The 15,048-nt window shown below is 48.4% G+C and overlaps 1 protein-coding gene across 1 annotated transcript in view; it reads right to left on the bottom strand.

The window, feature by feature from the left end:
- LOC123759068 (Rho GTPase activating protein at 102A) overlaps nt 1-15,048 on the bottom strand; it is a 70,972-nt gene that overhangs the window by 4,568 nt on the left and 51,356 nt on the right.

Raw genomic sequence — 15,048 nt, 5'->3', positions numbered from 1 at the left:
GTATGGGTAGGTATTTAAGGGGGGAGGTATGGGTAGGTATTTAGGGGGGGGTATGGGTAGGTATTTAAGGGGGGAGGTATGGGTAGGTATTTAGGGGGGGGGTATGGGTAGGTATTTAGGGGGGGTATGGGTAGGTATTTATGGGGGGGGTATGGGTAGGTATTCAGGGGGGGGGTATGGGTAGGTATTCAGGGGGGGTATGGGTAGGTATTTAGGGGGGGGGTTATCTTGAGATGATTTCGGGGCTTAGCGTCCGCGCGGCCCGGTCCTCGACCAGGCCTCTACACCCAGGAAGCAGCCCGTAGCAGCTGTCTTAACTCCCAGGTACCTATTTTACTGCTAGGTGAACAGGTGCAACAGGGGGGGAAAGAAACTCTGCCTATTTGTTTCCGCCTGCACCTAGGATTGAACCCGGAATCTCAGGACTACGGATCCAAAGCGTTGTCCACTCAGCTCTCAGGCCCCTGCGAGGAGGGGGGGGTGGCTGGGGGGGGGTAGCTGTATTTTTTTTCTTTATTATGCACCCCATACCCATCCCGTGGGCGGTGGTGGAAAGAGGCACATAATGGGTTCAGGAATTGAACCCATTATGTGGGTTCTATATTAATGGTATATACACTACTATATACATCATTTATATATACTATATTAATGGTATATACACATGTACATATATATATACACAATCATTTTCACAAATACATATACACATCGATAATCTTTTTATATCACAAATGATTCAACAAGAGGCTCACAAGTCACTATACAAGGCACTTTACATCTATGGTGAGTCACACAGTTACTAGTCTTGCTCCACACCCACCCAACTGGGCGGCAGCTTTACAGTCATGTGCTCCACACCCACCCAACTGGGCGGCAGCTTTACAGTCATGTGCTCCACACCCACCCAACTGGGCGGCAGCTTTACAGTCATGTGCTCCACACCCACCCAACTGGGCGGCAGCTTTACAGTCATGTGCTCCACACCCACCCAACTGGGCGGCAGCTTTACAGTCATGTGCTCCACACCCACCCAACTGGGCGGCAGCTTTACAGTCATGTGCTCCACACCCACCCAACTGGGCGGCAGCTTTAGTCATGTGCTCCACACCTACCCAACTGGGCGGCAGCTTTACAGTCATGTGCTCCACACCTACCCAACTGGGCGGCAGCTTTACAGTCATGTGCTCCACACCCACCCAACTGGGCGGCAGCTTTACAGTCATGTGCTCCACACCCACCCAACTGGGCGGCAGCTTTAGTCATGTGCTCCACACCTACCCAACTGGGCGGCAGCTTTACAGTCATGTGCTCCACACCTACCCAACTGGGCGGCAGCTTTACAGTCATGTGCTCCACACCCACCCAACTGGGCGGCAGCTTTACAGTCATGTGCTCCACACCCACCCAACTGGGCGGCAGCGTTACAGTCATGTGCATGCTACACCTACAGTAAACAAACTGTGGATACTTGCCTAAGATTCCCGGCAGCACATTATGAATGAAGTACTTAAACATTTCAGTAAGGGATGAGTGAGTGAGTAAAGGATAGATGTAACCAGCTGTTGGTGTCGTCGGGAATTGGATAGGAATGAGTGAGAGTGGATCCTATGAACTGACTCACTGGTGCAGTGAGGAAACAATTTATCGCACTCACCTTCCATCAAGTTTCAGTAAGAGATCAAACCAACAGGAATCCTGTGTGTACACAGGACTCACATCACACTTGACAGGATTAAGGAATGTATTTTTCACTATCCTCTGCTCATATTTGTCATATTTTTCCTCCCATGAAATCATTCTTAGGTGTTAGCAGAAATAGATTATTTCCATTCAGAAATAGAAATATTCAGATCTATTCAGATCTATTTCAGAAATAGATCTTTCTATTAGCAGAAATAGATTAGATAGTAAGACAGAGTATTGACCCTTTGTTCCTTCTTTGACGACCAATTCTACCAGACAACGCCCACAACAGTGGGTTAAATCATAACAGTGGATCATGAACAACAAATAGCAAAGAACTATCAAGTTATTTATAGAGAAAATTATATTTCTCGAAAAAAAGTACAAAATTGGTATTTTCAGTTTGGTCCAAAGCTTTAGAATCGTTAAGAAATAGAGCATTGAGGTGTCACGTGAGTATAGTGTTTATTAAGTCCCCCATTAAGAATGAAACAGAAAATGGGCAGGTATATACACAGGTATAAACCTGGATCTTGGAGTATATTCACAGATTCTTTCAGTCTTGGATTATCTTCAGGGATAAAAGTATACTTGCTGGCTGGGCTTCAGGCAATTGTGTTGGCCTTGATAACCCTCCAGAGGTTGATGGGCCCCAAGTCCAAAACCAAACCAAGAGACATGGGGCCCCAAGTCCAAGACTAAACCAAGAAACCAACCCGTTCTCGCACTTGCTTATAGTCAATATTGGCTTATTTAATAAGTGCATATGTGACATACTAATTGATTGTGAATATTTTAGTTTACCTTGAAAAGCTTCATAGAAAACACCGACCTCACCTAACCACCTAACCTTCTTAGTATGTTAAGATAAGCATCTTATTGCTTCTTAATTACAATTATTACTTAACCTATACCGTTGATAGATAGGTTTCTTGCCTATGCAAGAAACATAGGCCGTAAGTCCGGATACGGATTATAAGGATTCAGGATAGGATAGGACGGGGGGGGGGTGGAAAGGAATGTAGCCCAACTACTTGTATGGACGGTCGGGGATTGAACGCCGACCTGCATGACGCTCTGCCGTCGCTCTACCGTCCAAGTAGTTGGGCCGTCTTCAAGAAGACTGGTTGATATGCAAGATATGCATTTAAAACGTTAATATTAAGGCGCTTTAATTTGTACCGATACGTAATGAATACGACGCATTAAGTGAGAGGACAGGTTGTTGAGCCATGGGGAAACGCGAGGCTGGGCCTTTGTTTACGTCCGTCAGCTGTGCCTTTGTTTACGTCCGTCAGCTGTGCCTTTGTTTACGTCCGTCAGCTGTGCCTTTGTTTACGTCCGTCAGCTGTGCCTTTGTTTACGTCCGTCAGCTGTGCCTTTGTTTACGTCCGTCAGCTGTGCCTTTGTTTACGTCCGTCAGCTGTGCCTTTGTTTACGTCCGTCAGCTGTGCCTTTGTTTACGTCCGTCAGCTGTGCCTTTGTTTACCTCCGTCAGCTGTGCCTTTGTTTACGTCCGTCAGCTGTGCCTTTGTTTACCTCCGTCAGCTGTGCCTTTGTTTACGTCCGTCAGCTGTGCCTTTGTTTACGTCCGTCAGCTGTGTCTTTGTTTACATCCATCAGCTGACTCAGAGTTTTTCTAACTGAATCGACCAAAACGTTAAAAATGCGACGTATTACTCAAACACTAAAGCACCGTAATATTGACGTTTTCTGTGCCTGGAGGCGGGGGTGAGGAGCTGTGGTCCTTAGTCACCGTCACTCAGACCTGCCAATACTAACTTGGGTTGACGTTCTGATTCACACTCGTGCTATATGCCCTTATTGCCCCCCCCCCCATCCCCCCATCAGGCTCCTCTAGCCCCCCATCTGTTGCCTCACTGGGGGGGGGAGTGCCTGGGGCAGGGGGGGGAGTGCCTGGGGCAGGGGGGGGGAGTGCCTGGGGCAGGGGGGGGAGTGCCTGGGGCAAGGGGGGAGTGCCTGGAGCAGGGGAGAGGGGTGGCACTTGAGTTAAGCTCTCCCAGCCCTGGAGGGAGCGTAAACTCTTACCTGGTCCTGGAGTGAGCGTTGTTTCTAACGTGGGGCCCTGGAGGGAGCGTTGTTTCTAACGTGGGGCCCTGGAGGGAGCGTTGTTTCTAACGTGGGGCCCTGGAGGGAGCGTTGTTTCTAACGTGGACCCTGGAGGGAGCGTTGTTTCTAACGTGGGGCTCTGGAGGGAGCGTTGTTTCTAACGTGGGGCCCTGGAGGGAGCGTTGTTTCTAACGTGGGGCCCTGGAGGGAGCGTTGTTTCTAACGTGGGGCCCTGGAGGGAGCGTTGTTTCTAACGTGGGGCCCTGGAGGGAGCGTTGTACCTTGTACAGCCCAGGTGAGCGCGGTACATCTTCTGCTGCCCTGAAACGAGCATTGCAACTTCTCATGGTCATGCAGGGGGCGGGGCATTATATCTTTCGTGGTCTTGGAGCATGCATTGCATCTTCTGTGACCATTAAGAGAACGTGTCTTAAATGTTGATTACAGGAGTGTTATCGTCGGCAACCTTGACGGAGGGAGCGTTGAACTATTGCATTGGAGCAAAGATTGCATCATACCTTCCTCACATCCGTAAGGGAGCATTGCGTTGATGGGAGCAACACTATCGCGTACTACGATCCCTGTGGGAGCGTTGTGTGTACCATGTGCCTTTGTTTACATGCGTCAGCTGTGCCTTGTGTTTACATGCGTCAGCTGTGCCTTGTGTTTACATGCGTCAGCTGTGCCTTGTGTTTACATGCGTCAGCTGTGCCTTGTGTTTACATGCGTCAGCTGTGCCTTGTGTTTACATGCGTCAGCTGTGCCTTGTGTTTACATCCATCAGCTGACACAGACGAGGAAATGACCTCGGAGATTTGTTTCCCCTCCCACAGTCAGCTGACTTGAGTTTAGGTTATGACCTGAGCTTTTTCTTCAGTATTTATAAAGTAGTGGGACGGGGGTAGGTGGTGTCGGCTCCCTCAGCTTGGCTACCAAACACGGCTTTTGTTCAATGTTTTAGTCTTTTGTTCCTTCCTTCCCCCCACCCCCCTTATCCGTAAGCGACCCGGGTTCGATCCCCGGGTTGTTCCCCATTTTGGCCCTACACGTCGATCGTCAAATCCCAATTTGTTTTCGTTGTTTAGGTCTGCCACTGGAAACGTGATGAGCAGCTGTTGGTAACCCCAGACGCCCTCAGCGGCTCCAGGGAGGGAGGGGGGGGGGGGGTGGGGGTGAGGGGGGTTGTGACCCCTCGCTTGTGACGTCACACACCACGTGACACGCCCCCTCCTCCCTCCCCCCCCCCCCCCCAGGTCCCACGAGCCAGGTGTTTACTGAGTATATATTTAACGCTCTAGAGAAACGCCTTGTGTCAGGTGTAACACATATATATATATATATATATATATATATATATATATATATATATATATATATATATAATATATATATATATGTCGTACCTAATAGCCAGAACGCACTTCTCAGCCTACTATTCAAGGCCCGATTTGCCTAATAAGCCAAGTTTTCATGAATTAATGTTTTTTTCGTCTACCTAACCTACCTAACCTAACCTAACCTAGCTTTTTTTGGCTTTCTAACCTAACCTTACCTATAAATATAGGTTAGGTTAGGTTAGGTAGGGTTGGTTAGGTTCGGTCATATATCTTCGTTAATTTTAACTCCAATAAAAAAAAATTGACCTCATACATAGAGAAAAGGGTTACTTTATCATTTCATAAGATAAAAATTATAGTAAATATATTAATTCAGGAAAACTTGGCTTATTAGGCAAATCGGGCCTTGAATAGTAGGCTGAGAAGTGAGTTCTGGCTACTAGGTACGACATATATATATATATAATATATATATATATATATATATATATAATGTCGTACCTAATAGCCAGAACGTACTTATCAGCCTACTATTCAAGGCCCGATTTGCCTAATAAGCCAAGTTTTCATGAATTAATGTTTTTTCGACTACCTAACCTACCTAACCTAACCTAACTTTTTCTGCTACCTAACCGAACCTAACCAATGAAGATAGGTTAGGTTAGGTAGGGTTGGTTAGGTTCGGTCATATATCTACCTTAATTTTAACTCCATTAAAAAAAAATTGACCTCATACATAATGAAATGGGTAGCTTTATCATTTCGTAAGAAAAAAACTAGAGAAAACATATTAATTCATGAAAACTTGGCTTATTAGGCAAATCGGGCCTTGCATTGTAGGCTGATAAGTGCGTTCTGGCTACTAGGTACGACATTATATATATATATATATATATATATATATATATATATATATATATATATATATATATAATAAATTATTAATTCATTATATTTGGGGACAGGAAGCCAGAATGTTTTCAGACACGTTAGGCTTATATCGAGGCTTCCACATCCCCTCCCCCTCCCACAGGATGCAACTCCACAAGAAGCTGACTATCTCCTGAGTACCTACTTACTGCTAGGTGAACAGAGGCATTAGGTGAAAGGTAATGTGTGCAACCATTTCTATCCCGCCCGGGATTCGAATTCGACAGGGGTGGTGGCAGGATTGGTGATAGTGGTGGTGGCAGCGGGTGATGGTGGCAGGGGTGGTGGTGGCAGGGGTGGTGGTGGCAGGGGTGGTGGCAGGAATGGTGGTGGCAGGGATGCTGGTGGCAGGAATGGTGGTGGCAGGGATGCTGGTGGCAGGAGTGGTGGTGGCAGGGATGCTGGTGGCACAGGGTGGTGGTGGCAGGGGGTGGTGGCAGCAGCAGCAGCACCAGGGGGGGGGGGTGGTCTCCAACTGGCGCTCTTCAACAAGGCCACAAAGAACAAGAGCCTCCTCACCTATTTCTGGACATTCCACAGTATATTTAGCTCTCTTCATTATTCACACCCTCTCTTGTCTACTCTTGGCCTTGTCTCTTTATCCTCCTCCTTCCTCCTTTATCCTCCTCCTTCCCCCTTTATCCTCCTCCTTCCCCCTTTATCCTCCTCCTTCCTCCTTTATCCTCCTCCTTCCCCCTTTATCCTCCTCCTTCCACCTTTATCCTCCTCCTTCCCCCTTTATCCTCCTCCTTCCCCCTTTATCCTCCTCCTTCCCCCTTTATCCTCCTCCTTCCACCTTTATCCTTCTCCTCTCCCCTTTATCCTCGTCCTCCTCTCCCTCCCCTCTTCCCATCTTCCCCTCGTCACTCATCAACCCTCCGTGAACCTGACAATAACAGGGCGCCATAATATCTTGGCCTCAAGGTGTTGTGGCGGCGTACTCTTGGCTGCTCACACCTTCTCTGCCTCACTGCACCTTGCACAAGCTCTTCAGTCACCTCTCAGAGCGCTCAGTACCTCGCTACACTACAGCTCCCTCACACGGTAGACGACCCGTCCTCACGCTAGGCTGGTTAAAGCAGCGGCCGTCTTCCCCAGACGCATTCGTCAATTTTAACATACTGTCTAGTGAAAATTGATTTGTTTTCGTATATTAAATTATACATATAAATTCTATCTATAGTTAGGCGTGGGTTAGGTTAGGTGTTTAAGCTCTGTTGGCGATTATTTGTATTTGTATTACGTGGGTGAAGCATTTATAGAACTGTGGTTCGAACTGAGGACGTGAGCGAAGCACTTGTTCCGGAAGCGTTCAGACGTCATCAGTTGTGAGTCGTGTGTGTAAACCGCTTTTCATTCATAAACAGGGGGTATGGCGGCTGGATTAACGAACTTGGATCATTGTATGCAAGGACGGGCTGCTGTAGGGGGCCTTCAACCATTTGGACTATTAGGAATCGAACCCCGACTTGCAAGAAACGCGGTCGTTGTTCTATCGACTAATCCCAATCGGATGGACACTGTAGAGGACATTATCCATCGTCTTGTGATCCTCGGTACGGCAACGGTCTCGTTTCTTGCAAGTCGGCGTTCTATCCCCGATGGTCCAATTGGTTGGACACCGTTCCTTCCCTCCATCCTCACATCTCAACTCCTTGTCCTCGTATCCCTTCCAAGTGCTGTAAACTCGTCGTGGCATAGTGCTTTCTCCCAATAATTATCTTACTTTCCTTCTGCGCTTTCTCTTCACTCTCTCTCGCTCATTCTCTTCCTCGCTCTTCACTCTCCCTCGCTCTCCCTCGCTCTCACTCGCTCTCACTCTCCCTCGCTCTTCACTCTCCCTCACTCTCCCTCGCTCTTCACTCTCCCTCGCTCTCCCTCGCTCTCCCTCGCTCTCCCTCGCTCTCCCTCGCTCTCCCTCGCTCTCCCTCGCTCTCCCTCGCTCTCACTCTCCCTCACTCTCCCTCGCTCTTCACTCTCCCTCACTCTCCCTCGCTCTTCACTCTCCCTCACTCTCCCTCGCTCTTCACTCTCCCTCACTCTCCCTCGCTCTTCACTCTCCCTCGCTCTCCCTCGCTCTCCCTCGCTCTCACTCGCTCTCACTCGCTCTCACTCTCCCTCGCTCTTCACTCTCCCTCACTCTCCCTCGCTCTTCACTCTCCCTCACTCTCACTTTCACGTAGTGTACGCATTGCGCATGCGTGTATTTACAACAATATTTATATATCATTTAGGAAGCGACACCGTAACTGTGTGTGTACTCAATACAGTGAGTGAGTTGTGCTTACTGAACTACGGTGCCCCACCTCACGCCTGAAGGCACTTACTTTAGCCAGAATACATTAGAGCTTTACACGGGGGCTCTTTCAAACAGTTTAGACAGTCAGAGACGAGAGTTCAATCCTATTGAATAACTCCAACATTTCCTCATAGCTAAATCACGTCATTTTTAAGTATACTGTATTAAGATAAATAATATAAAATTAAATAAGTGTTGACTTAAAAGGTTACTGTGAGAGATATGAAAATACAATATTGATTTGCAATATTTTTAATCACAGAATCAACGTGTATTTCATTAAGTAGAATGGCTACCTTGACGTTACCTGAAGGCTTACCTTAAGGTTACCTGAAGACCCCATGGTACCCTCAAGGCAGTACCAGAAGACTACCTTGATGGTACCATGGGACTACCTTGAGGCTACAGTGATGTTTCCTTGAAGTTGTTATTAAAGAAGCAACTGTTCGAGTCTCTTGGAAAATATATTACAAAAAGCACTGAAAAACTCTATGGGAAGAACACCGAATATTTCAAATTTGACCATGAAAATCGTCTGGAAGGTGGGATTTTCTCCATAAATCCTAGTGTTTCTTAAAGTATTTAACTTAGGCCTGTTGAAGTAGGCCAATGTCCGTCCCGTACCTTATTCTATTTTCCCTGTAAAGTCGGCATATTGACTCAGACAGACTCACAGACAGACACACACAGACATTGTTTCATCATACAGATTGTGGCAATCGAGATAACTATTGGATAATCTCACGTTTGTCCAATAAATGTTTATCAATATTTGATAAACGTTTAGATGTTTAGAATATCTAAATGTTGAATATTCTAAATGTTTAGAATATCACAACGTTACTGACACCAGCTGGGTCCACTGCAGTTAGCTTAGGAGAGTTATCAGGAGAGAGCGCCAAACCGTTACGACTACATAGCACCTGAAGGGATCAGGATAAGGATGTGGGATGGGTGTCAGACGTCAAGTGTCAGACGAGTTCCGGTCTCGTCTGACACGCGTGAAAATAGAGTCCAAGGCTGCTATAGCTTCCTGAGTCTACTCCTTGTAACATTGAGGTGATTACCCGTCTAACGAAAGGCGATCGTCTAGTTCCATTGCCTCTTGTGGAGATGAAATTCAGGCTTTCAGGATTTTCAATTCAGGCTTCAGGAGACGACATTCAGCCACCACCACAAATGTTGAACATAAAAGGTAAGACTTGTACCCATCAGAATATGACCACTTGTCTTGTACCCATCAGAATATGACCACTTGTCTTGTACCCATCAGAATATGACCACTTGTCTTGTACCCATCAGAATATGACCACTTGTCTTGTACCCATCAGAATATGACCCCTTGTCTTGTACCCATCAGAATATGACCACTTGTCTTGTACCCATCAGAATATGACCACTTGTCTTGTACCCATCAGAATATGACCACTTGTCTTGTACCCATCAGAATATGACCACTTGTCTTGTTAACCAGATGGCTGTCGAGAGTAGCACTTTTCTGTTGCATGGACGAACACTTTGTCATTCTTGCACTAAACGCTTTGTTGCATGGCGTTAAGAGTGGGGTCCTCTGGTGACTTTTGTCGCTTATTATCCGCAAGCTCACGAGTCCTACAGACCTCTAATGTTAACTCTTGCGTTGTGTGTGTGTGTGTGTGTGTGTGTGTGTGTGTGTGTGTGTGTGTGTGTGTGTGTGTGTGTGTGTGTGTGTGTGTGTGTGTGTTCCACAACTCTGTCTAACGTGGCCTTCGATATGTATGTTAAGCGTCCTGCCACTTTTTACGGGCTCACCATAGCCCGTGCTACATAGACACTTCGTTCTGAGTAGCTAAATCTAAAACAACAACAACAACAACAACACTCGAATGTGTTATTGTATTGTGTATGATTGTGTGAGTGTGTCGGGGGTGGGGGGAGGGGGGTGATCACAGTATTGTCTGTGATTGTTGAGCATGTTCACTACAGGTTATTCTCGGTTATTTTACGAAGGTTCTCCTATCTCAATATTTTTATGTGTTAAATTCTTTAGAGTTCCTGTTATGTGGCTAAAATCCTGGTGTTCCTGCCCCTGTACACCTGTCCCTCCCACACCTGTCCCCCACACACCCTCCCCTCCCACACCTGTCCCTCCCACATCCTCCCCTCCCACACCTGTCCCTCCCACACCTGTCCCCCACACACCCTCCCCACACCTGTCCCTCCCACACCTGTCCCTCCCACACCTGTCCCTCCCACACCTACCCCCACTAGCATAACAGTGACGAGGTGTGGTTCTCTGCAGGGCCGGAACACGTGGTCGTCCGTGACGGGACGGGTGGTGACCCTGGAGACCTCCAGCCTCCTGCAGCTGACCGAGCTGGAGCGACTCACCGTCCAGCAGCTGGCCATCGCCAAGCTTCAAGCCCTCAACCTGGGCTGTCACATCCGGCTCCCCAGAGGTGAGTGCAGACAGCCAGGCAGGCAAAAGGGAGGGATGCAAGCGAGGTGGGAGGGAGATAGAGGGAGGGATCGGAAGGAGGGTAGGGGAGGGAAATGAGAGACGTTGGATGGTATAAGCAATGTCCATATAAACACGCAATATAATGTACAAGTTTAGATTCAGGAAAGACCAGGGTAAATACTGGGTTTTTGGGAGCAGGGTTATTGATATAAGGATTTCCTGGTGAGATAAAGAGCCGTGAGATCCTACGACGATTTCATATTATCTCTCTGAAGGTTAGGTTAGGTTATGAGCGCCGGTGGAGGTCAATAGTAGCGGCCTATTATGGGTCAATAGGTCTTCCGCTCCAGTTATGAGTTCTTATGTTCTTCAAACCAAACGTGTTTCGTTCAAGAAATATTTCGACTCCGTTTTGAGCTGATAATTGACCCCAACGATTATTGTACAGGAGGAATTACCTCAACTTGACTTTGGATTAATTGATATACAGAGAATGTACACGTCGCCGGTGTACATTCATGGGAGCCGGTCGGCCGAGCGGACAGCACGCTGGACTTGTGATCCTGTGGTCCCGGGTTCGATTCCGGGCGCCGGCGAGAAACAATGGGCAGAGTTTCTTTCACCCTATGTCCCTGTTACCTAGCAGTAAAATAGGTACCTGGGTGTTAGTCAGCTGTCACGGGCTGCTTCCTGGGGGTGAAGGCCTGGTCGAGGACCGGGCCGCGGGGACACTAAAGCCCCGAAATCATCTCAAGATAACGTCGCTCTTGAGGGGAACTTAAGTCTCATTAAAGATTGACTTAGGAATGACCATTAGCAAGTTTCTCCTCTTAAGCTGAAACAAAAAGATTGGATATATGTCATTTTACATTTCACTGAGAATTTAAGTTTAAATCTGTGTTACTGACCTTTAGAGTAGACCATTGACCTGTGGTGACCTGACCTTGCAGACGGAGGGGAGGTCAAGCTCCTGGGCTCCGAGGTTGCCGGCGACGCTGCAAAGCTTGATAACATGAGGTCAAATTTGCCCCCCCCCCTTTGTTTACCTTCCGGCAACTGTCCTCTGAGGTCACCCCCCCCCCTCATGCTGGTCCACCACTGGTCCACCCCATCATGCTGGCCCACCACTGGTCCACCCCATCATGCTGGCCCACCACTGGTCCACCCCATCATGCTGGCCCACCACTGGTCCACCCCATCATGCTGGCCCACCACTGGTCCACCCCATCATGCTGGTCCACCACTGGTCCACCCCCTCATGCTGGTCCACCACTGGTCCACCCCATCATGCTGGCCCACCACTGGTCCACCCCATCCCTCAGTCTGGCACTGAATCTCACATGTGGCTACACTGTGACGTGACGGTAATCATCATACCTCGGACATCCACGCCACTCAGGAATCACTCTTGCCATATCAGCGCCATCAGCAGCTCAGCGCTCCCCCCTGGCTCCTCCTGAGTGGCCATAACCACCAAAGCCTGCAGTGTGTGGCTGATGCTAGCACGGCTCTCTGTTTACCACCAGGCGGGTACGCCCAAAACACGTGAGGTAGAACCAATATACAGGACATTCTTGCGGTTATGTCATGTGTGATTTGCGTATGAAAGCAGGCTCTGTGTGCTAATTTCAGAGCAGTGTTGACGCCACTGCTGAACGCTGGTGATGGGCAGAAAGCTGAATTTGCCACAGTGGACATTTTTAAGCCTGTGTGTCGAGTGCGTTAACAACCCAACTATCGTTACATAATCGGTTGATTTGGTATGCTGCGTTAATATGGCTGACATACACGTCCTGTATGTTTCATTGTGGACTTTGGCAGCTTTCGCTACATTTAGCTCTTTAGTGTTAGAAATAGCAAACTCCAGCTAACATGAAGCTGGATTTTAATCCCAGGAGCATCTCTTATCATTCACATCTTGTATGTTCATTTTAGTATGGAGTAATTATGAACTATTTTAGTGTTCGCAAAATGTAACCATGGCATGTGTTAACTTATTATTCAACCCATTCCCTTGACTTGCCACTCCGTAACAAATCCAACCGTTTAGTCTAACCAGAAACATACGAGCCCAAGCAACCCACCTAACGTATCGAGCCCGATATATTGGCAATGCAAATATTTGAAAGCCGTTACTGTTCTTAGTAGGTTCCATTTGTAACGTTTATGACACCGTAAGAAACGCGACTTATTAGTTGAGACGGAAGCGTTGAAATCAGCTTCCTACAGCAGGAATGGATCTGAAATAGATTGATGTATAGTATTGTATACGGTGTTAGTACAGCTTGGTACTGTACCGGGTGGGACACGTCATGGTTCAGCACGAGTCCCGGCACTAAAAGAGCTGTCTTACAGTTAGCTGTAACTAGTTATACAGTTAGCTGACTGTACCAACGAGGGAACTGAACTGACAACCCTTTGAGAGAGAGTCAGGGAGGTGGCCAGGCACCCGAGCCTCACCACCTGCTCACCCCAACATTCTTCAGCACGAGCGCCCTCAGCATGCAACCAGCTCTCGCACAAGACAGTACATATATGACTTATTGCTTATAGTCACTATTTGGCTGATTGATAAGTACATATGTGGTATATGCCAAGTTATATTTTGTTTTTTAAAGTACAAACTTTTAAAGACAGTTTTGCTAAACACCAGTTTTAATATAAGGAATTTCGTTTTCAGTTTTATTAAACAATAGAGATTTTATACAATATTTGACTATATCCTGAGATGCTTTACAATTTATTTAAATATTTTGGTTGTGTTTTATTATTTTAATAAAACCGTAACCTGACCTGGTTACAAATGTAACGAAGCTGAAGAAGATTCAGGATTGTTACTCAACGTCTTCGAGAGAAAACAGGGTAGATAAGATCACGACATAAAAAATACTCAGAGCTAGCCAGGAGGAGGAGGAGACAAGGATAGAAACTAATGGCTGATGTAATATTTCTTCAGTATAAAGTAGGAAGTAGATACCTTCCTTGTACTTCTATGGATTAAAAGTAGATTACAGAAGCATTAGAAGTAGATTGCAACGCTGTATCAATGTAACTATAACATTGTGTGTGTGTGTGTGTGTGTGTGTGTGTGTGTGTGTGTGTGTGTGTGTGTGTGATGGGGGGGGGAGGGGTCCGAGGCGGGACCCAGGAGCTAAAGCGACTTAGTCCCCCCTGGTGACAGAGGAGTACAGACATAGGTTAGTAAATACATTCTGGTCAATATTAGTGTGTTGCTCCTCTGTCTCCCTTAGTACATGGTGACCCCTGACCTCTTGTGACCCCTGGTGTAGCCCCCACCACTGATCATGACCCCTGGTGTAGCCCCCCACCACTGACCACGACCCCTGGTGTAGCCCCCACCACTGACCGTGACCCCTGGTGTAGCCCCCACCACTGACCACGACCCCTGGTGTAGCCCCCACCACTGACCACGACCCCTGGTGTAGCCCCCACCACTGATCACGACCCCTGGTGTAGCCCCCACCACTGATCATGACCCCTGGTGTAGCCCCCCACCACTGACCACGACCCCTGGTGTAGCCCCCCACCACTGACCACGACCCCTGGTGTAGCCCCCACCACTGACCGTGACCCCTGGTGTAGCCCCCACCACTGACCGTGACCCCTGGTGTAGCCCCCACCACTGACCGTGACCCCTGGTGTAGCCCCCACCATTGACAGTGACCCCTGGTATAGCCCCCACCACTGACCGTGACCCCTGGTGTAGCCCCCACCACTGACCACGACCCCTGGTGTAGCCCCCACCACTGACCACGACCCCTGGTGTAGCCCCCACCACTGACCACGACCCCTGGTGTAGCCCCCCACCACTGACCGTGACCCCTGGTGTAGCCCCCCACCACTGACCGTGACCCCTGGTGTAGCCCCCACCACTGACCGTGACCCCTGGTGTAGCCCCCACCACTGACAGTGACCCCTGGTGTAGCCCCCACCACTGACCGTGACCCCCTGGTGTAGCCCCCACCACTGACCACGACCCCTGGTGTAGCCCCCACCACTGACCACGACCCCTGGTGTAGCCCCCACCATTGACCACGACCCTTGGTGTAGCCCCCACCATTGACCACGACCCCTGGTGTAGCCCCCACCACTGACCACGACCCCTGGTGTAGCCCCCACCACTGACCACGACCCCTGGTGTAGCCCCCACCATTGACCACGACCTCTCCTGCCCTCAGAACACAGCGCCGGGGCGGTACAGAAGAAGAGACGACCTTACCTCCTCAAGCGGAAGGCGCTGACGACCGGGTTCTTCGACTCCAAGA

Source organism: Procambarus clarkii, chromosome 15, assembly GCF_040958095.1.
Source record: "Procambarus clarkii isolate CNS0578487 chromosome 15, FALCON_Pclarkii_2.0, whole genome shotgun sequence".
Classification (NCBI taxonomy): Eukaryota; Metazoa; Arthropoda; class Malacostraca; order Decapoda; family Cambaridae; genus Procambarus; species Procambarus clarkii.
The sequence above is the reverse complement of the archived record's forward strand: the minus strand, read 5'-3'. Positions and strand labels throughout refer to the sequence as shown.